General features: G+C 24.7%; 1 protein-coding gene across 1 annotated transcript in view; it reads right to left on the reverse strand.

Annotated features, from left to right (window-relative positions):
- Positions 1-17326, reverse strand: part of LOC129608954 (GATA zinc finger domain-containing protein 14) — a 106014-nt gene that overhangs the window by 6926 nt on the left and 81762 nt on the right. The gene's annotated exons all lie outside the window — the stretch shown is intronic.

The raw sequence follows: 17326 nt of genomic DNA on the forward strand, positions 1-17326 counted from the left end.
CAGTAGTAAAGCGGAGAATAATATAGAGTAATTATGGGGAAATTAGTTTCAAAACACTGTTAAAATTTTTATGTTAAAAAATATTTCACAAAAATACTAGTACATGGCAAGTATAATTGAAATTTCTTAGATTTTTTAAAATTTTTATTAATTTAAGAATGGCAATTAATTGTCATAAATTTCCCTAACTATAGCAAGGAGTCGCACAACACCTTATGTAAATAATTCGGAGCTCTAATTTTAACCTTAATGTAAGTAAATGGTTTTCATATTTCATTCACATTCAACGTATATTTTGCTACCTTACGTGAAAATCACTACTCTTTTAGTTTAGCACAAATATGCTAAGAGAAATTTTTGATTATTATTGTTGGACTACTTAAACATTAAAATTGGAAGTACAACTACACGCGGGCCTCGAATTAAATCATTCCATTTTATCCTCTTTACATCATTAATTTTCAGATTAATTGTTCTGTTTTGTATCCTTATTCCTGATATACATCCACTTAGAATTCAATATTTAAACAAACTAGCAAAATTATATAGGAATGCAATCATCTTAAGATTGTACAATTATTAAAAACTCTTGCCAAAGTACAATATTAAATTACATTTAATTCAATAAAATGTCAGTTATAGTATTATGTTTCTTATAGGATGTGATCTAGTATTACAAATAATAGTTCCATTTTACATATAATTTAATAACGGTTCGAATTTTGTTCGAATTACGCCCCTCAATTTTTTAAACGTAACCTGAACGTAAATCGAGGCCCTAGTGTAAAACTATTGAAATGTAGCTTTTACTATTTTATCACTTTTATATTCGTGAATTTGAAATTTTATTAAATTTCCAAGAACTACAAAAGCCACGAAATATTTACGAAAACTTAGAAACTCAAATTAAAATCAAAAATAGAAAATACTTTGATGAAAATAATTGGCATAATCTCTTTTAGTAGAAAATTACTTTCAATAAAGAGATGAATTTACAATACTTTATGAATGCAAAAATGTATAACAGTTTTACAAATAATATTCTTGATTCAAAAATATTGAAGACTTAATGAGAATATGAGTCGCCATAAGTTTCCAATTTATTTATGCTTTTTTAAATAGAACTCCAATTAAATTTTAAAATTTCACTTGAATTTCATACCGGAAAAAAATTTAAATAGTCTTTTTCTTTTGAGGAGCATTGTAATAATAATTGTTTACACAAAATTTTAATTACATTTTCTTGTAAGAATCAGGAGAGGGATTAATTTTCAATTACGAATATTACAATCATTAAAGCTAATTAACTAAATAGCTAGAAATAAAAGAAAGGCAAATGATATTTTTTAATTAAAATCAAAAATTTTATTTTATTTTTTAATAAGATCTTGATGATGGAATTTTGAAAGGAGATCTAATTTCAATTAATTTTTTCAAAGGTTTTTAATATTAATGAATTTGGATTGATTTGTTCCTCTAATATTTTTTTAATCATTAAAATTTTAATGACTCTTACACAATGAATTCGAGTCATTTGGAAATTTTTTTTTATTGAATAATTGTTATTTCTTTAGAATGGAAGTGTTAATGAAAATGAACAAATACACGAAAATTCATCAAAAAATTACTATTATCAATCCAGATTTACCAAACTCCTGAAAAAAATATTTATTACATTATATTGCCTCCTGTATAAGGGATTGCATGATTTTCTGCTCTATATAATATACTGGGTGTTTCGTGTAATGTGTCAAATAATTTGATAAATGATTAATTTCCAACTAAAAAATTTATGGCAGGGAGGAGGAGAGGGGCTTTAGTCTGTTGAAAAAAAGGTACCAGATCTTTCTAGCATATAAAATAAATCCATATAACTTCGGAAGTATACAACATAGAACAACCCTCTAAATCTAATTTCGTTCTTACAATCAATTTGATAATGCGAATTTCACACAGGCTGTAGCTCGAAAACAAATATATATGAACCGCCCTCTACCTTTGGTGAAACACTCTGTATATAATATTATTATTATACTTATACATGCATGAATTTTTAGTTACCTACCAACTAGATTCTAATATATTAACTGAAAAATTTTATTATTTTAGAATTTATAACTAAAAATTCATAGAATATTTTTGTTTCCTTGTTATTAATATGGAAAATATTTTGTAATCCTATTATTCGAAATGAAAATATTATTATTTCAGAATATGGAAGGTTTTAAACGGTACAATGTAATATTTTATTGTCATTATTTTAATCCTTTCTTTTAATATTAATTCTTTGAAATTGCAAATTACAGGGAAAGGAACAAAGAGGAGAAGAAATTATTATAAATGTAGTACCTTCTTCCTTAATAAATAAAATTATTTGTAAAAGACTTAAAGATCTTTGATTTCAATTGTTACATTTTAAATAAATTAACAAAAATATAAAAGGTTTGGCAATGCTTATAAATGATGATTCTCTAAATTGCCAGACCTTTTATATTTTGTTAATTTATTTAAAATGCAACAATTGATGATTGCAAATGATGATTGTTTTTGGCTCTTTCGCTTAATGAATTTGCAATTTGCATGATAATTAATGCTTGGCTTAATTAATACTTGGTCTCGCCCCTCGATTTTCATTTTCAATTCTTTTGGAATGCACGTAAACGTGATTATTAAGTAATTTTAATATTTTTAATTTCAAATTTTTCTTTAAAATTCTAAGTTATACCTGTGTTTGCACTTGTACACCTTCTATGACTACATTTAGTTCGCACTCCTTACTACTTTCAAATTATGCAATAAATATTGAAAATTGCGCATAATAATTTAGCATGCTGAATACGAGATTAGCTATAGAATTAAAGCGTGGTATCATCTTTTTGTTAGAAAGAAAAATTATTAAAATAATTTTTTTTCAAAAAGTTTTCAATAGCGCCTTGTTTTCCAGCGCCCATTGCAAATGCTTATTTTGCATATAAGGTAGATCCGGCCCTGATTGCATAATCTGCTTATTATATTCACAATTTAAAAATTAGTGGGGTCGTTAAATTTTTTTATACAATATTTTAATTTTTGATAAAGATTAAAAAAAAATTTGTTGTTTCAAGCGATCAATTGAAATGTTTAAAGAAATTTCCTTTAATTAAATCTAAAACAAAAAAATTTCTTTTTAACGTCGACGACAAACACACACACAAAAACGACTAATTAATTTTTTATGGAGTAGTTTTTTTTAAATTAAAAACAAAAAAAATACCTGATTTTCTTATTCCTTGCTTCTTTTTATTATTTTTCAGATGTGAAAATTTTTTCTTTTATCAAAAATCTTTTAAACCTCAGAAGAGGGTTTTCTTTATTTAACGTTTTAAGAAAAACAAACACGAATGAGTAAAAAATGTTTTGTCCTTGACATGAAGTTCCTAATAAATTTTTTGTTAAAGGTTAAAAAATAGTTTTGAAATTTTTTTATTCTATTATAGAAAAAATGAAAGAAAAGAAAATAAAATCTTTAAATTTTCAGAAAATATGCAAGGTGGAAAAAATTTTCTTAAAAGTTTCATTCGTGAACATTTCCTGCTGATGAACTTTTTTTCCATTCAAATTTTTAAGTTTAACAAGTCTCAAATTTCTATTGCTGTTCCTAATAAATGCACTTCTGAATTTCTAAAAGAAAATTCTTTAGCATTACTCATTCAAATTTATCAAGTTACTTTAGATTTATGTGTTTTAATTCTTGAAATATGCAATTGTTATTAAGCATTTTAAGTGACTAAAAGAATTTTATAAGGTCAAAGTATAAAGAACTTTGCAATCTTTTAGATTTTTTGACTTTCTAATTTCGTTTGTCAACAATAAGTTGTTATTTTGTTAAATTTATTATGAATAGAGATGAATATGCCCCGTGAGGTATGCAATTTTTTTTAAATTTTATTAAATTTTTAATATTTTATTACTGTTAATGTTTAAAGTTGCTGAATTTCAATTTTATAATAAAAATTTTTGAGTGCTGAATAAAATGCTGAATAAAACTTTATAATAAAATTTTTTTGTATGTTAGCGGCGAAACTATCAAAATTATGAACAAAATCTAATATGGCCCCTGAGGTATGCAATTTTTTTTTTAATTTTCTTAAATTTCTAATATTTGTACTGTTAATATTCAAAATAAATTTAAATTAATAAAATCGGTGAAACAGTTTATAATTTCTTATCTTCCATTGTCTTTATTCAATAAAATTTAATAGTACAAGTTTGTGCATAAGAAATTCTTTATTTTTGCATTAAAAACCGAAAAAAAAGGTAGACTTCAATTAAAATATTTTTATTATTTTGTTTTTTTTTATTTTTGTAGTTCTTGAATGAAATAAGAACCACAATACATACTTAAAACTTTCAACATCGAATAACACTTCAGTCAGGAAAAAAAACAGAAAAAAGCAAAGACGAATATTTTGTAGGAAAATGAAGTAGAAGTTTTTTATCACTTTCAATTTTTTCTTTTTTTTTTGTTTTGTTTATTGAAAATGATTACTTTTAGAGTATTCAATGTTGCCAACTGTATATCAGCAATTTGAAAGTAGTTTAAAATAATTTGAAAATTTTATATGCAATTTATTTTTAAATGTACTACACTTTTAAATTCATTGTGTTCGAAAGGTAAGTTGTTACTAAAAATGGTAATAAATTTGAACAAAAAATTCACGATTTCAACGCGAATAACTTTAAAATTTTAAGTATTTTAGCACATTTTTTGAAGTATGCTTGTAGTGTAAAAATATTTTGGTCGAAAGCAAGTAAAAATCTCTAATAATTTGACTCGAAAACATAATGTGAGTAAAACAGGCTCGTTATATGAAAACATCCACAAATTTATACTCAATTATAGACCTTTGCCTTCATTTTTATTTTAAACAATTAATATACAATTTTGGAACAACTATATTGACTATAGTATGGAACAATTTATTCCCCGAACCACTCATTCATTTACTAGTAGCCTACAAGAGTACCTTTATCAGGAATGTAAATAAGTAAATTAGTATTAGTGACGGAATAAAATTTAAATTTCCAAAATATTGAATATAATTGGAGGCTTTTGAACATTATGCTTCTAATTGCGAACTGTATTCAGAAGCTCTGCCAAAAAGTGACATTAATATTTGACAATACTGAAAACTGTAGAGTGGGCAACTTTATATTAAAGTAAATTAAAGTAAAATTTCATGTTAAATTTTATGTTTAGTTAAAAATGCAATCATTCTTAAAAGAATTTTTTTGGAAAAGAAACCTGAATAAATTCACATAGAAAACATATTGAAATTCTTTGAATTTACAAAAATGACTTTCAAAAAAAAAAAAAATTGAAATTTTATTGATTTTACTTTTGTATAGCTAGCTACCAAGCTAGCTAGGAAAAAAAGTTTTGTGTTCTTTTTAAGTTTTCTAACTTTTGAAATTAATTTTACTTGATAGTAGAGTCTAAAGAAATTTTTTTTTTCTTAAAAAAGTATAAAAGAATTTCAATTGAAGTTCAAACTATTTTAAAAGCATAATATTACTAAAATCAATTACAACATATTGTCTATTATAAACTTTGAACTTTCGAGAAGTTTTAGTAATAAATTAAGAAAATAGTGCCAGATTTAGTTTTTTCCTGGAAAATTGTTTTTAATAAAAAATTTATTTCATAAAATTTGAAAGCTCATTTTTTGTACAATAAATTGAAATTTTATTGAAAATATCGGATTTTAAGAAAATTTGCTAAAATTTAAGATTTAATAAATTTCGATGTTTTGTATTTCACTCATATTTCTGTACTAATAATATTTTTAGCGTAAATTGTGCTCCAGACAGACAATTTCCCGTATTTCAACGATTTTGTTTATAAATGGCGTTCCAGACACACAATTTTTCCATATTTTAGCAAGTTTTCATGTAAATCGCGTTCTAGACAGACATTTTCATATTTTTCAACGATTTGGCCTATAAATGGTATTCCAGACAGACAATTTTCCATGTTTAAACGATATTCCATATTAATTGTGTTCCAATCAGACAATCTTTCCATATTTTAAGAATGTTTAATGTAAATCGCGTTAAAGACAGACAATCTGTCCATATGTCAACGATTTTGCCTATAAACCGCATTCCGAACAGACAATATACTTATACTATAAAAATTTTTCATATAAATCACGTTCCAGACAGACAATCTTTCCATATTTTAACAATTTTTCATGTAAAGCACGCTTGAGACAGATATTTTCACATTTTCCAACAGTTTTGCTTATAAATCATGTTCGAGACAGACAATACTTCCAAACTTAAACGACTTTGCTTATAAATCGTATTCGAGACAGACCAATTTTTAATGTAAATCGCGCTTCAGACGCACAATTATTTTTCATGTTTTCATATTTTTCCTTGTAAACTGAGTTCAAGACAAACATGGTTTTTCCAAATTAAAAGATTACCCAAATTATCATTGGAGTTTTGGCAAATATAACAGAAGAAAATATTTGGAATTTATATAGTTTTCTGTTGCATTTCTTGTTTTCGTCTGAACCATATTTGCATATAGTCATTACGTGAAATAACAAAACATAATGCTAAAAAGGATATTTGCATAGACTGCATTTTACTTGAAACACATATACGTCTGATACAATACAATTTAAGTGGCATTTCAATCATACACATAATGACTCATATATACTTTCTAATAATATTGTTCATATAACATAAAACTTAAACGATCATAACACTTTAATACAGAAGTCTTTTTCATATTTAAACTTTTTGTTATGAGTTAATCATTCTTTAAGTATTCATCCATCCATCCATCCATCTATACATTTATACATAAATATATGAAAATTCATTATTAGCTCTCTCTCTAGACTATGTCCAAGTTTTATAATTTCCAACTTTATTATTTATTTGTTGTGTTTGCACTATGGGAATTGTGCAGTCATAAAAAAAAAAATATATTAGAAACTTATTTTTTAGTGTATTTGAAATTTTTCATATTTGCTTTTGTTGTTTTTTTAATATTTTTGTTTTTGGTTTTCATATTTTGTATGAGTATTATAAAATTTCTAGGGCTTTAATTAAAATTTTCCAATGAACCGAAACAGGAATTTTTATGATAGAAGAAATATTTTGTTTGTTTGTTTGTGTACCATTTTATCTGTTTTTGTCTTAGGAAAAGTTCATTTTTGTTCTAAAATTGTACGTTTTTTAATTGAGTTTTCATTTTTTGATATATGAAAATCTCATTTTCTATACACAAAAGATGAAAATCTCATATAGCAAACGATTATAAAAAAAGTTAAAATGTCCTTTATATTTTGCTGAGGCGAAAATAAATATGATTATTTCTTTTGAATTAAAATGAAATCATTGAAATGAGATTTATTAAAACAAAAAAAAATTGAATATTTTCAGGAAAACAATGTGGCCAGCAATTCATGTTTTTTTAAAAAATATTAAGAAGTCAGGTAATTTTAGATGGACTCATTCTAAAGATTGAACAATTTTGATATAACAAAAGTTTTTTTTTAAATCTTATTAATTTAATTGTAATTCGGACACCTTCAGTATGACAAATGACAAATTTATTTAAAATTAATATTGTACTCGGCTGTTAAAATAGTTTAAGTTCCTACAAAATCTTAATAGTGTATGGTGTGTTATTATTAAAACAATTGCATAGTCACGACCCTCGACAGAATAATGTGGTAATCCTCTTCTTTTACAACATAATCATTTCAAATATTTTAATGGTTTTTCCAATTCTGTATTTCATAATTGCGTTAATTGATGAGACAGAAGGTTTGTTTCATGATCTGGTGTACTATATGAATGGTTTACATTGATATCGTATAGTATAAAGCAATTTTTCATCCTGATCAATAGTTCAGTATCAATAATAATGAAAATTAATATTAAAGTAGATAACATACTCCCGAAATAGAGTAATAAAATGGATATTCAGATGAACAAAAAAACACTTAGCGATATTTAGATTTTTGGGCCTTTCATTCTTCTAGAGTTATGAGGTTTCAAGGTTGGAATTTGTAAAAATCGTGCAATTTTTATGTTTCTGTTAATAAGTCGGGAACTATAACAGGAAAAACTAGCTCTGCATATTTATTTTAAAGATCATATAAGTGCTCTTTCCATTTCTGCTCAACACTCGATGTGGCGGCGCATCATTAACGTCAACAATGTTTTTTGTTTCAGGAAAATGAAAAATTCAAATTTTCAAAAAAATTTTGCAATAAAATTGCCTTGTATTCTGGTCTTCATTTTGATATATCGTAAGATGGCAAAAATTTTAAGGAAATATATTCACAATTATGCCCTATGTACATGCGAGATTTCTTTTCCAAAATAAAAGTTATTTGATTCACATTCATTTCACTACCAAATATATCCAAAAATTTCAGGAACATCTTATGATTTAGAGCAAAAATTTTAAACCAATTACATTAGAACAACAAGGATAAGCTTTTCAATTGATTAGTCTCTTGTTCTTTAGGAAATCGGCAACGTTTCAGTATGCTGGTTATTTTCTCATACATTTGCATATTATGAGAATAATTAGCAACAGGAAAAATTCTATTGAGGCCTCAATTCGAATTGAATTTTAACTTCTGACTCGTTTTGTAACTCCTCTAAATTCTTATTTATTATTGATTTATGATAAGATGTTAATTAACAAGTAGCTATATGTAAATTAATTTCTTTTTTTTGAACCAAATCAGCGTTTTAATACTAAAAAATTATTCAATTGCATATTACCGGAAACTGATAAGAAATCTATTGAATTTCTCATTTCCCATCCATTCTTTTCCGTTTATCATTTTAATTTAAAATTCAAAATTTTCTTTCCAGTTCATTAATTAATTTATCTATTAAAATTTCTTTGATTTATTCCCACCAAATTTCTATAAAATATCTGAGTTATCCTTAAAATCTTTAAATCTTTATACAAGTTAAATCGAATTAAATTAATTGTTTTTTTATTTTTCTAATAATTAATATGAAAATGGAAGAGAAATTTGGACGATAAAAATTTTATTATATTTTAAAGATCTTAAAATTTTGAAACGTTTCTCGCCTCCATTTCTATTTTAAATTTTAATTAATTTAAATTTGTTTCAGCTTTCTCTTTCACTCATCCCTTGGGTAATTTTAGCTTTTTTATTAAAATGAAAATTTTTTTTTTATTTTTTTTTTTATAATTTTAAATTAGAAATTTTTTTTTTATTTAACACAATTTTCTATGTAATTTTAGTTTCTCAATTGAATTAAATTGAGAACGAGAACAAAAAAAAAGTTGAGAAAAAAATTTGATTTTTTTTTCTTGTGCTCTTCTTCTCATCTTGGGTTTTTCATTTGAAAATTTTAATTTTCGTACAGTTTTTATACTCGTGGAAACTGAAGAACGGCAACAATATACAAAGAAGAGAGAAAGTGAATTAAAGTCATCCCGGTGATAACTTTTCTTTAATGTTAATGAGAATATAGAAACTTTTTTGGTTGATTCTTTACAATTTCACTTTAATGAAGAACGATAAAGAGATGAAAATATTGTTCGGGAATAACTTTGGGATATTCGGGTTTAATATTATAATGAATGAATATTAAAGAGTGTATTGTGCTAGATGAATTTTGTGTTAAAATGTGGAAATGAAAGATATCTAGGAATTTTATAATATTTTGGAAGATCTATATGTTAGAAATTCCTATTGTTGAAAGTAACGATTAATATAACTGGAAAGAAATATTTCTGGGTCTTATAAATCGACTTAAAATAACAATAAACTAGTATAAAAATTAATAATAGTAATAATATTGGTTATGGTGGGGAAAGAAACTTATTTAATTCAAATGTGAAGAAGTTCAAAATTTTGAATTGTAAATTTTAAAAATTAAAATCTGAAATTGCAGTTTTAAGAAATTTTTATTAAATTTAACGCTACTTTTAGTTACGAGATTCAAAATTACTGCGATAAGTTGGCAATAGTAACTAATTTCAAAGTATTTAAACAATTTCTCGTGATTTCTCAATAAAGTAGAAACAGATCTACGGAAACGATATTTTAAAATGTGTTTAATTTGTGGACTCTCAATAAATCCCAACAATTGTGCTGAAATAATTTTATTTTAACTCTGTTTTGGCTACTGATAAAACTGATTATACTAATAGAACCCTTTCTCTAAGAAATATTTTAAGACTATATTTAAGAAAATGTAAATTTCGGGTCGTGTACTTTAATAAAATTTTTATAAAATTAATTTTTTCTTACATACTAAAACTGGTGTTGCTATTAAATGTTGCCATTAATTAAATTTTTCATAAAAAATTTTGGCATTATGAACTAAAACACAAGTCTCTTATTTGTTGTCTTCGTTTTACTATTTAATTTTTTTTTTGTTTTGTTTTAATTTCTTTGACAAAATTTTTTACAACTTAATAAAGTAATTTTTCAACTATTACAGCAGCATTAAGTTAACAATATTGTGTTGAACAAAAAAAAAAGGAGGTATAATAAAAGAACAACTCTTTAACGTGTCAAAGAAGCTGTTGTTTGAATTTTATTATATAAAAAAATAAAAAATGAAAGCATAATAAAAAGTTTCAAGATTAAAATTCGGGTATCATAAAAGGTTAATTATTATTTTTATTCTATTATTATTATTATTATCCCTGAAAATTATTATGAAAATGTTAAAAGGTATATAGAGATGGTATATATACCATTTTTTGAGGGTCATCTTTGAATTGAAAGTGAAATGTCAATAATGGGATCACAAAAATACAATGAATATTGTTATTAAACAATCAGAGAGAGAGTAAAAAGAGAGAGAAATCAAAAATTTAAATAAATTTAAAAAAATATTCGTGTTGTATAAAATGATTGTATGGTGAATATTTTTGTAGAAATATGGTGAAAATTTACATATTTTCCATTTTAAAAATAAGTTTTATAGTTTTTGTTTTACTGAATAAAAATTTGTTTTAAATGGAAATTTTTACGGTTTACATGAAAACAATGCATATTTGGTTTACTATTATTCATCACTTATAACAGTTAATTTTTATGGTATATATTCTTAGAGAGCATAATATACGTACATCAGAAAAGTATGTGAAAATGATTTACTTAAAATCACACATTTCTAGAATTTCTCGTGAATTTTTTCAAACTGAATTTGATATTTTAAATAGGTTTTAATTGTTTTTTATAGATTCCTTACAAATTACGTCGTCTTATGTCCTACTTCCTTCACAATATGTTAGCGAATGAAAATATTCACTGAGTACCACACATAAATATTATTCTAAAATTGCCAAAAAACATTAAGAATAACTTGTTCCATATGAATGTATTTGGAAAAAATCTAAATGAATCACAAAATTTTTTTTAAAACATCTTATAGAAAATAGTTAGGACAAAATAGCAAATAGCAGATGAAATTAAATAAGTAGTCACAACTGAAATAGAACTGTTCCCAAAAAATAAGATAAGTAAGACAAAAAAAGGCGCATAGAACTAAGAAAAAGGGTTGACTGTAATATTTGATTGGCTTGCATAAGAATATTGCTTCCAGAGAAATTCAAAAGAAATGTGATTACTGTATTCGGTGTTGTGACACCGTATCGGTCGCCAGTTTAATAATATTAAATACTGGAATTTAACCAGCTCTGTCGGAAATTTGAAAATATTAAAAGTTTATTATCATTTTTGAATGCAAAATATCACAAAACGGAAGGTGTTGATACTCAAAACTTGTATCTAATTGACAAAATTTAAAGCTGCTTTAATCAAAAATATTTTGTATAGTGTTCAGTAGCAAGGTAATGGTGATTAGAGCACATACAGTATTGAAATTAAAGAAAACACAACTATAAAATTAAAACTATTAAAAATTTTTGTACAACAATATTTTTTTGTTAAAATAACTTGTACACCAAGCAGTAGAAAAAAAAAAGTTTTATGAATATTGGCACACATGTTACCAAAACCAAAAAAAAATTTAACATTTTCAGCATAATTTTCTTATTACGTTTTCGATATTTAAATATGTTAAAAATCATATTAAACCTTTTATTTTGGAAAAAGCAGAATTAAAAAAAAAATTAAATAAATTTAGAATTACATGTACGCTCTGGATGTACACACACAAATTAACACTAAGTACACAAGTTTCTACATTTAAGTGCTATGGAACCGGAAACAAAAACAATGAGACACAAAAAGAGAAAAGAAAACTATAAAACAAAATTCAAAATTTTCACATGTGTACGCTAATTTTGGCTCAAAAACGAAAAAAAAGAGAGAAATTAACGTGTAAAATCAACTTGAACCCACGTCCTCGATGTCGTCGTCATCATCGTCGTCAAAACAGTATTTTTACTTTGTCAGAAGTCAAACATTTAACAACCATTTACTTTCAAATTAAAGTAAAAAAAATTTTTTTGATGATATTTTCATCTTAACAAAAAAAATTTCCGACTCCATTTTATGCCATTCTACTTATTAAATTTTTCTCATTTTAAACATTTTCCAGTTCCGTTTTTTTTTTTCTGTTTTTGCTGTGTTAAGCTATTAAAATTTTGATTATATTCCTGTGTTCCATATGGAATGGGGTAATTTTTTTTTTCTTTTTTGATTATTTTTGTTATAAAAGTTTAATTTTAAAATTTTAAGGATTAATTTTTTGTACCCTTTTTTTCATATTTGGATTTAGATGAAATATACTTGATCTAAAACAGAAATAAAAGAAGAAAAGAATAAAAATAAAAAAAAGGAGGAAAGGAAAACAAAAAATTGGGAAAGTTTTTATATGATAATAAAAAAAAAAAAAGTAAAAAAAAAAGGGTAGGTACATGAATTTTGGTGGAAAAATCATGTTGTTCATTTTTTATTTTGTTTTTTATTTTTTCGGTTCGTTGAAGAATATTGCTGTTTAGTTTCTTTAAAAAACCGCTAATTTTACATAAATATGTAGGTTAAATTCACATATAACACATAATTTATAATAAATAGGGGTTGCCGCATTGCAGGATATTTGAAATTTTTATAAAATTTGAGTTGAGTTCATAATGAAATCAGAGATCGAATAAAAGCTTTATAATGCAGTCAGCTATTGAATTTTAGATTCTTCAGTGAAAAAGTTGGTACCACAATCATTTCACTAATGTCGATTCGATTACAAATTTTTAATGTAGAATTCAAAACAAAAATAATTTTTGAAAAATACAGGAAAAACATTTTATAGTCTGTCTAAACCGGCTGAATTATACTCTTCACCCTTGAGAATCTGAGTGTAATGACTTGTTTTTGAAATATTTAAAATTAGCTTTTATAATTGTGTGGCTCAGTTACTCAGACCATTCTACAAAAACTTCACGGATATGTTTGACCTATAATATTGAACACATGATTGCCAAGTTTCATGAATCTTACCTTATTATTTTTCTGAATATTTAAAATTAGCTTTTGCTAATTTTAAATATTCAGAAAAAATTTTATTGAAATCGGACCAATGCAACAATTCCATTGAAATTTGAAGAGCAAATGTAAAATGTAATTGGACATAAGTATATACAAAATTGCATATATTTTATCTTTATTAGTTTTTGAAATATTTAAAAAAAATCTCTTTAAGTTGTCCGAATCGGTTCAATTACAGTAAGGCTAGGCAGAAAAGGAACAATTTCTGAAAGTTTGTTTTTATCATTTTTGAGTTTTGTTCTGCGTGGAAGGACGGACATGTCTAAATTTAACACAGAATTTATGCTGACTAAGAATATTTATACTTGCCTATACCACAGAAGACTCCTTCAATGGGTAACAGTAATTAACATTAACTTAACCAAAATAGAATTTTTATATGTAGACCCAAAAATTTAGCATAAATTCGAAAATACGAAAACATAGATTTTCGCAAAAAATTCACTTAATTTTCTTATCATTTAACACCTTCAATTACAAGGGTATTTTATTTATACTAGCTGCTATTAATATAAGTGGATCTTCACAACAGTGCAGCTCAATTCTCCAAGGACTTATAATACAGTCAATACAGTGATTTTGTGAAAATTGTAAGGAAATTCAATTCAATTAATTGAAATATCCTTTTTAAATAGCATCCAAATGCATAATCACTAAAGCTGCCTGTTATTGCTCTATTTCATATGTAAAGCTTATGTGAAGGAAACATGAAATTTATAAAATATTTATGATAATTTGGTAATCTTAATTAGTAATGAATCAAAGATTGAAATATATACTAGGACTTGAAGAATAAAAAAAAAATTTCTTTCTTTCTTTCCTTTTCGTTTTGTTTATTTGTTTTTTTTTTTTAGTTCAATTTTTGCATTTAAAGTTCAAAGCCGCACATTGAATATAATATCCTTTAAATAATAATATGTCAGATCTCATTGGAATACATAGAGGAAATATTTTTTTTTTGATTTTCTTATTATATATTTCGTGATATATATAGATACGTGCCTGCCTATCCTATGAACAGACATAAAATATATAAATTTTTTCATATGGGGTCGGTTTGTCTTCAACTTCTACTCTTGAATTTTGTTTCTGTTTTAGTTTGGTTTTATTTGGTGTATTTTTCTTTCTTTTTTTTTTTATTATTCTGTTCAAAATAGTAGACATGGGAATATGGGGGATTGAATATAATATAACAAATGTATGATGTGATATATATGATATAAATATATGATATATATGATATATAAATGATATATATGATATATATAAGATATATATGACATATATATTATATATATCATATATATGATATATATGATATATATATGATATATATGATATTGGGATCACATGTACATGTAAGTAAATAGGGGTTAAAATAAAATGTTTTTGTTTACTAACTTGTTATTTTTGTTTGTTATATTCTAAATATATATACATAGTTAGCATAAGATATGTAAATATGTATATTATAGGTTTATTTAGGTAAAATATACTTGACATTATGTAAGTAAATATATGCAAATATTTGTGTATATTGTACATGTTTAACTATAATATTCTCATATATTTTATTTTTATTAAAATATCACCTTTTTTCACCTTCTGTATTTATATTTTTTGTCTATTTAGAATCTTGTTATAACATTCACCATGCATGTGGGCATGTATACATACATGTCTTCATTTGTGTGTTATATACAATATATGTACTGTTAGATCAGTTTTCATTTACATTATATTTTCTATTTTATCATTTATTTGGGAATAAAATAAAAGGTTAGAGGGTATGAGTAATGTTTTATACATAAAATGTATGCCATTTTCAAAAAAAAAAAAAAAAGATGGTGAAAGAAGAATTACAATGTTTGTTTTATTTTTTGTTTCTTTTTTGGAATTTATGCGTACACAGTATACAACACGCACAACATATCTTGAATAATTTATAAATTTTTTTAGGCATATTTAATTTTTTAAAAGTGTCTGTACACATTTAGTATTGTTGAAGGAGGTTTTAAAATAAACTCAAATGAATTATCAATAAAAAGAAAAAAAATTAATTTATCCTAGTCTTAATTCTAACCTTAAAAGTCCTTTGATACTTACTAAACCTCTGTCTGTTCATGTAAAAAATTTTTGAATTGAAAAATTATTGTTCTTAATATTTTAATTATTGCATTTATTTTGAAATTTTTCTTAGATTTTATATCGGATCACTTTACTTGAACTGAGAAACTCTTTGAGTTTTTGGTGTAATGCCATTTAATTAAAATTCCATGAGTTAAACTAACGTATGGCTTAACTTGAACCTACATATGTGCCAAATTCAAGTTGAAATCTAGCTATGCAATTTACTATAAAATAATTCTTAAAATTTCAACTCTTTTGGTACTTAAGAAAAAGTTTTCTCGTTAGTATTATTATAAAAAATTATAAAAAATACAAAAATACTGTTAAATTTTTACCATAACACAGATTCCGGAAGCATAGTCTTAATGTCAAAATTTGGTCTGTCGAATAAATCGTTTCAGTCTACTGTGGAGTCTAAGTAATATTGTGGCAGTTGTGACGATTTTTTTGTCAACCGTAATATTAAATTCTAAATTTTAAATTAATGTACGTATAACAGATGCGATTTCTAAGTCACGAAATGTATCGTTATATTAATACAATTAGGGCATATTTAAGAAATGTTATATAGAAAGAAAATTATAAATCTTTGTAGGAAAGTAGTTGAAATGTAAATGCAAAATTGAATGTGTTTGTTGATCAGGAGGGCTATTCTTCAGAGAATGGGCAAGGGTGAGAATGAAATCTGTTTGTTCTGTCTAAAAGGAATACGAAATAAGAGAGAAGATCTTGTTAGAATGTGAGGCAGTATAAAATAGGTTTGAAATTAGTTTTGCGGCATTTTTCAGTGACGCCATTCGATATGAATTTTGTTAGAGCAAGTGAAAAAACACGAATTTGCTCGATACTCTTATCGATTAGAGTAATATCATTGAAGATAGAAATCATTTAAATTCCAATATAAAAAAAGAGCATTCTTTGATCAAAAAGAAAAGTTTTATTTATTTAATTGAAGTTTATCAAATTTCGGAGTTTTATTCATTGATGCCGAAAAATATCATAAACTTTGAGTACCATGTGAGTTATTGTGCTATATTATTTGCAATCATTGCAACAGGGTCCTGACTATAATCACTATAATATAATTGATTATTAATAAGAAACAATTTTTTCTTCTCAGGATTCTTCTATTTTTTCGATGTATTGGTAAGTTTTATACTGTATGCAAGTATAATTATTTAAGGCAGAGAAAAAATTGGGTTTTTTTTTCGATAAGAATTGATTTCGAAGAAGATGAGGGAATTTGTATTGAATTTTTCTATAAACCCATCTCTTTGGAAAAATGTTGTCAAAAATTTTTGACTATAATAAGTGTAACACTAACAAATTGAATTTTTGCTCTCATACTCACATACATTTTACATCGCATTATAATTTCAATTGAGACTAAACTGCAACACTCTGTCTATACAATATGATACATGTATTTATAGGTATGTATGTATTATGTACAAACCTTACTATAACATTTTTCTTTTGTAAAAGAAAAAAACTAAAATTTTGAAAAGGGATGTAGATGCGTGATAAATTATTTTCTTCAATGGGCAATCATTAGGGATTTTTTCTTCTTTTTGACTTATTCGAATAACTGTTGTTGATAAAGATCTAATTTTAAAGGTTTGAGTTGATTTCTAAAGAAAAACAAAAGCACAAAATTTAAATATTAAAAT

This window comes from Condylostylus longicornis, unplaced genomic scaffold (genome assembly GCF_029603195.1).
Source record: "Condylostylus longicornis isolate FDR11 unplaced genomic scaffold, ASM2960319v2 ptg000038l, whole genome shotgun sequence".
Taxonomy (NCBI): domain Eukaryota; kingdom Metazoa; phylum Arthropoda; class Insecta; order Diptera; family Dolichopodidae; genus Condylostylus; species Condylostylus longicornis.